Source organism: Homarus americanus, unplaced genomic scaffold (assembly GCF_018991925.1).
Source record: "Homarus americanus isolate GMGI-L3 unplaced genomic scaffold, GMGI_Hamer_2.0 scaffold47964, whole genome shotgun sequence".
NCBI classification, from domain to species: Eukaryota; Metazoa; Arthropoda; class Malacostraca; order Decapoda; family Nephropidae; genus Homarus; species Homarus americanus.
This window is the reverse complement of record NW_024712766.1, coordinates 40,001-46,184: the sequence shown is the minus strand read 5'-3', so window position 1 is coordinate 46,184 and position 6,184 is coordinate 40,001.

Here is a 6,184-nt window from a genome sequence, read left to right as displayed (position 1 = left end):
TGCTCTCTCTCTCTCTCTCTCTCTCTCTCTCTCTCTCTCTCTCTCTCTCTCTCTCTCTCTCTCTCTCTCTCTCTCTCTCTCTCTCTCTCTCTCTCTCTCTCTCTCTCTCTCTCTCTCTCTCTCTCTCTCTCTCTCTCTCTCTCAAAATAGGATGCCGTGAGGTGAATTATTTTAACAACCATTGACACGATCGGAATACATTACAGTTTTACCTTAGGGGAACAATTCTCTACCTTCAATTACAGGTGCACTTCAGGCCATACCTGTGGAATAAATAAAGAGAATGAGGCGAGAGTGCCGATCATACCAAGACTAAAACACCTGGACCAACATAACACAAACTGTACCTATGGGAATTTACCTGACTAGTAATTAAAGAAAATTGAGGTGATGGGATATTCTGTGTAGCTGAAGGTGTTTTACAGGTATTGAACGGCTAGTTACAGGTGTAGAACGGCTAGTTACAGGTGTTGAACGGCTAGTTACAGGTGTTGAACGGCTAGTTACAGGTGTTGAACGGCTAGTTACAGGTGTTGAACGGCTAGTTACAGGTGTAGAACGGCTAGTTACAGGTGTAGAACGGCTAGTTACAGGTGTTGACCGGCTAGTTACACGTGTTGAACGGCTAGTTACACGTGTTGAACGGCTAGTTACAGGTGTTGAACGGCTAGTTACAGGTGTAGAACGGCTAGTTACAGGTGTTGAACGGCTAGTTACAGGTGTTGACCGGCTAGTTACACGTGCTGAACGGTTAGTTACAGGTGTAGAACGGCTAGTTACAGGTGTTGACCGGCTAGTTACAGGTGTTGAACAGCTAGTTACAGGTGTTGAGTGGCTAGTTAGGCTTAATATCTGAAGTGGTATGGTAATATTAACAGAACTGACGATCGCTGCCTAGAACACAACCTTTGCATTGAATTTGTGTGGCTTCTTTCCCGTGGGTCAATTGGCTAATGATGAGGCAAGGTACTGTGTGAGCTTAAGATGAACCTAGTGATGCTGTGAACACTTAAGATGAACCTAGTGATGCTGTGAACACTTTAAGATGAACCTAGTGATGCTGTGAACACTTTAAGATGAACCTAGTGATGCTGTGAACACTTTAAGATGAACCCGGTGATGCTGTGAACACTTACGATGAACCCGGTGATGCTGTGAACACTTTAAGATGAACCCAATGATGCTGTGAACATATCCGGCTTGACTGGACGAGTAAGTGGGAACAGAGTGAGGGATGATAATGACCTGTGCGTGTGTGGGTTACGCTGTCCGACCATCGTAATTTATAGTGAACATAATTGAAGCCTCCAATTGATGGCGTCAGAGGCCAATTATGAACTTTGATGCGCATCTCTCATTTCATTTCTTTCTGTTGTGGTTGTTTACGAACTTTGGGTGGGGGTAAATTCTCATTATTATTATTATTATTATTATTGATTAGTGGTGGTAGTAGTAGTTGTCGTAAGTTTGATTAGGTTAAAGTTAAGTTGAGTTAGATCGAAGGTAGAGGTTGCAGAGGTTTAAAGTTTGTTAAATTAGATGTGGGTTAAAGTAGGTAAGATTAGCTTCAAGTTTGTTTAGGCTGAATTAGTTTAAGAGTAGTAATTAACACACACACACACACACACACACAGAGAGATTGGAATATATTAATGATGGACCTGTGTTGTTTACCTCTTGTGAACCTGCCGCCAGCCACCTGCACTAGGGGGGTGGGGGAAGGTGTGTGGTGGTGTAGGTGGTGTGTGGTGTAGAGGTGGTGGTGGTGGTGGAGCGATGGTGGAAGAGTAATGGAGAAAATATTATTATTATTATTATTATTATTATTATTATTATTATTATTATTATTATTATTATTATTATTATTATTATTATTATTATTTTCACCACCACCACTACCATTCATGACCAAGCAGTATTATATTATTACTTACATTCTACTAAGCACGGAAGCAAGCAAAGAGGGTAAGAGAGAGGCGGAGCAGAAGAACAAAGAAGAGGAGGAGGAAGAAGACGAAAGAGAAGGAGGAGGAAGAAGAAGAAGAAAGAGGAGGAGGAGAAGGGAGGGGAAAATTGAGCCAAATATAATAGTGTACAAAAAAAAAGTAATGGATAGAGTGATACTGATAACTTAACAGGTACCGACGAAAGAGGGGGAGGGAGGAGAAGGGTGGGAGGGGGAGTGATCAGTATAACCTAAGAGACATTTATGAAGATAGAGCGTGAAGCCCAGGGTCAAGAGAGGTTGATCTTTAAATTATATATTTTAATACGATTGTAACGCATTGGTTGCTTCCTCTCGTCCTCTCCCCCCCCGTCTTCCTCCTCTTTGCTTCCTCCTCTTCCTCCTCTTCAATGTGAAAGTAAATATTAGAGAGTCTTAACTCAATCTGATCTTGAAGGAGGATAACGTGTAATTAATATTTAATGTAACATAAATTATAAATCTCCTCCTGCTTCTCCTCTCCCCCCTCCCTCCCCCTCCCCTCCCCTCCCCCTCCTCCTCCCCTCCTCCTCCCGCTCCCCCTCCGCCTCCCCCCTCCCCTCCCCCTCCCCGTCACACCACACCAGCGCGGAACATTAACCAAGACCAACACCTAAAGGTCAATTCTTGTGTATAATATGTATTAGTTTCACCTCAAATGTTATTGGTCATGTTAATATTTATCACTTTTAAATGTTAGTCTTGTTAAATTGCTTGTAACTTTTTGGGGTCGGTTTTTGTATGATGATGATGATGATGATGATGATGATGGTGATGACAGTACTCCGATAGATGTTGTGTTATAGTAGTACTAATAATAATAATGAAGGTATTACTCTTCATTTAAGTCTGTAATCAGGTATTATTTTTATTATTATTATTATATTATTATTATTATTATTTATTATTATTATTATTATTATTATTATTATTATTATTACTATTATTATTATTATTATTATTTATTATTATTATTATTATTATTATTATTATTATTATTACTATTATTATTATTATTATTATTATTATTATATTATTATTTATTATTATTATTATTATTATTATTATTATTATTATTATTATTATTATTATTATTATTATTATTTCTTAGCCACGTACTTAACTATTTCTCTTCTTTCTCTCTTCAGGTGAGTGTTAGTAAAAATGGTACTAATGGAGTCGTAGAGTCAGTCGTTCAGTGGTCGTGGCAGGTGAGTCGTGTTTACCTGGTCGTTTGTGGTCGTGACAGGTGAGTAGTGTTTACCTGGTCGTTTGTGGTCGTGTGGTTGTTAGTGTATAGTTGTTGATCGTTATCTAGGTGATATCTTAACTCTTCTTCCCTCACCATATTTCCCCTATCTCTCTCTCCTTCCCTCCCCATATCTCCCCTACCTCTCTCCTTCCCTCCCCATATCTCCCCTCTCTCCTCCTCGAATGTGTTAAGATCTAGGCAGACACTCTTAACATTGAATGCTACTGTCCTCGGCGAAATTAAAATGCACCGCCACTACCACCAAATACCTTCAACATCACTACCACCACCTTCACCACCCCTATCACCACCACCACCACCACTATCACCACCACCACCACCTTCACCACCATCCACCACGCTACCACCACTATCACTATCACCTTCACCCACCACCACCACCACTATCGACTATCACCACCACCACGATCCTATATCACCACCACCTTCACCACCACCACCACCCACCCCCCACCACCACCTATGCACGACTATCACCACCACCACCACCATTATCACGACTATATCACCACCACACCTTCACCACCATCACCACTTCATCACCACCACCACTATCACCACCACCACTATCACCACCACCACCATCGCCACCACCACCACCCACCACCACCACCACCACCACCACCACCCACTTACCACCACCACCATCACCACCACCACCATCACCCACCACCACCACCACTATCACCATCACCACCACCACCACTATCACCATCACCTACCACTATCACCACCATCACCACTATCCACCACCACCACCTTCCTACCATCACCATATCACCACCACCACTATCACCACCACCACTATCACACCACCACCACCACCACCCTATCACCACCACCACTATCACCACCACCACCTTCACCACCACACTATCACACCACCATTATCACGACTATCACCACCACCACCACCACCATCACCACCACATTATCACCACCACCACCACCACCACCACCGACTATCTACCACCACCACCACCACCACCATCACCACCACCATTCCATCACCACCACCACCACGACTATCCCACCACCACCGCCACCACCACCACTATCACCACCACCACACCCTATCACCACCACCACCACCACACACTATCCACCACCACCACCACCACCACCACCATCACCACCACCACCACCACCACCACCCACCACCACACCACCACCACGACTATCACCACCACCACCACCACCACTATCACCACCACCACCACCACTATCACCACCACCACCACCTGCTCCTGTTTAAATTGTGGAAGGGAAGGTATATCAGTTGATTTAAAAGGCTTAATTAACCTGGCCGCTGTTTCCAATTGTTCAGTAGATGCCAGGTGTAGTCATTAAGAGAAATCGATAGGCCACAACCCCTCCTCATTAGTGGGGAAGAAGGAAGGAAGGAAGAAGGTATGGAGGGAGGTCAGTGCCCTTAAAATCTCTTCACACATAGTCATTATAGATTTTGGAGGTTCTTCTTCTTCTTCTTCTTCTTCTTCTTCTTCTTCTTCTTCTTCTTCTTCTTCTTCTTCTTCTTCTTCTTCTTCTTCTTCTTCTTCTTCTTCTTCTTCTTCTTCTTCTTCTTCTTCTTCTTCTTCTTCTTCTTCTTCTTCTTCCTTCTTCTTCTTCTTTCTTCTTCTTCTTCTTCTTCTTCTTCTTCGTCTTCTTCTTCTTTCTGTTTCTTCTTCTTCTTCTTCCTTCTTCTTCTTCTTCTTCTTCTTCTTCTTCTTCTTCTTCTTCTTCTTTTTTCTGTTTCTTCTTCTTCTTCTTCTTCTTCTTCTTCTTCTTCTTCTTCTTCTTCTTCTTCTTCTTCTTTTTTCTGTTTCTTCTTCTTCTTCCTTCTGTTTCTTCGTCTTCTTCTTCTTTCTGTTTCTTCTCCTTCTTCTTCTTCCGTCTGTTTCTTCTCCTTCTTTATCTGTTTCCTCTTCTTCTTCTTCTTCTTCTATTTCCTTCCTTTAGCTATTTAACTTCTTCTTCAACTATTTAACTTCTTCTTCTTCTTCAGCTATTTCTTCTTCTTTAACTTCTTCTTCTTCTTCTTCTTCTTCTTCCTTCTTCTTCTTCTTCCAACTGTTCTTCTTCAACCTTCTTTAGCTATTTATTTTATTTATTTATTTATTTAATACCTTCTCCTTCTCCTTCTCCTTCTCCTTCTCCTTCTCCTTCTCCTTCTCCTTCTCCTTCTCCTTCTCCTTCTCCTTCTCCTCCTCCTCCTCCTTGCCAATTCTCATTATCTTATTTCTCTTCTATTTTCTTCTTTCTTTGTACTCGTATATTTTTCATCCCTTGTGTTCGTTACATACACACACACACACACATACATACATACATAACATACATACATAGCGTAGTTATTTTAAATTTCTAAATTATTTTCTATTATTTAAACTTTACATTTCCACATAGTCCTAAGTAACCTAACCTAAGACTATCAGCAAAGACCTTCGCCAATTAACTTAGTCCTCACAATAATAATAAGAAACTCAGGTGTGCCTCTAATTAGGCTGTGGGTCTTCAGGTGTAGTAGGTCAGGTGTCTCAAGTTGACGGAGCTCCTGAGAAGGGTCTCCTGAAGAACCCTCAGGTAGGTAGTGACTGTGTGTGTGTGTGTGTGTGTGGAGGAAACCTTGAAAGTTCTGGTCTTACTTCGCGACGTGGATGATTTTTTAAGAGAGAGAGAGAGAGAGAGAGAGAGAGAGAGAGAGAGAGAGGAGAGGAGAGAGAGTTTTCAACACCTCTGGTCGGGCTTTGTCTCCTAATGGTGGGGGACTTAGGTGCCTTTCATTACCACCTGAATGTGTTTTTTGTTAGGGTGGGGGGGGGTAGAGGCAGGGAAGAGGGGAAGGAAGGAGGATAGTGAGGGAAGAGAGAGAGGGAGGGGGGAGGAGAGGGATGATAGTAAGGTTGAGCAGTGAGGAAGGACAGGGA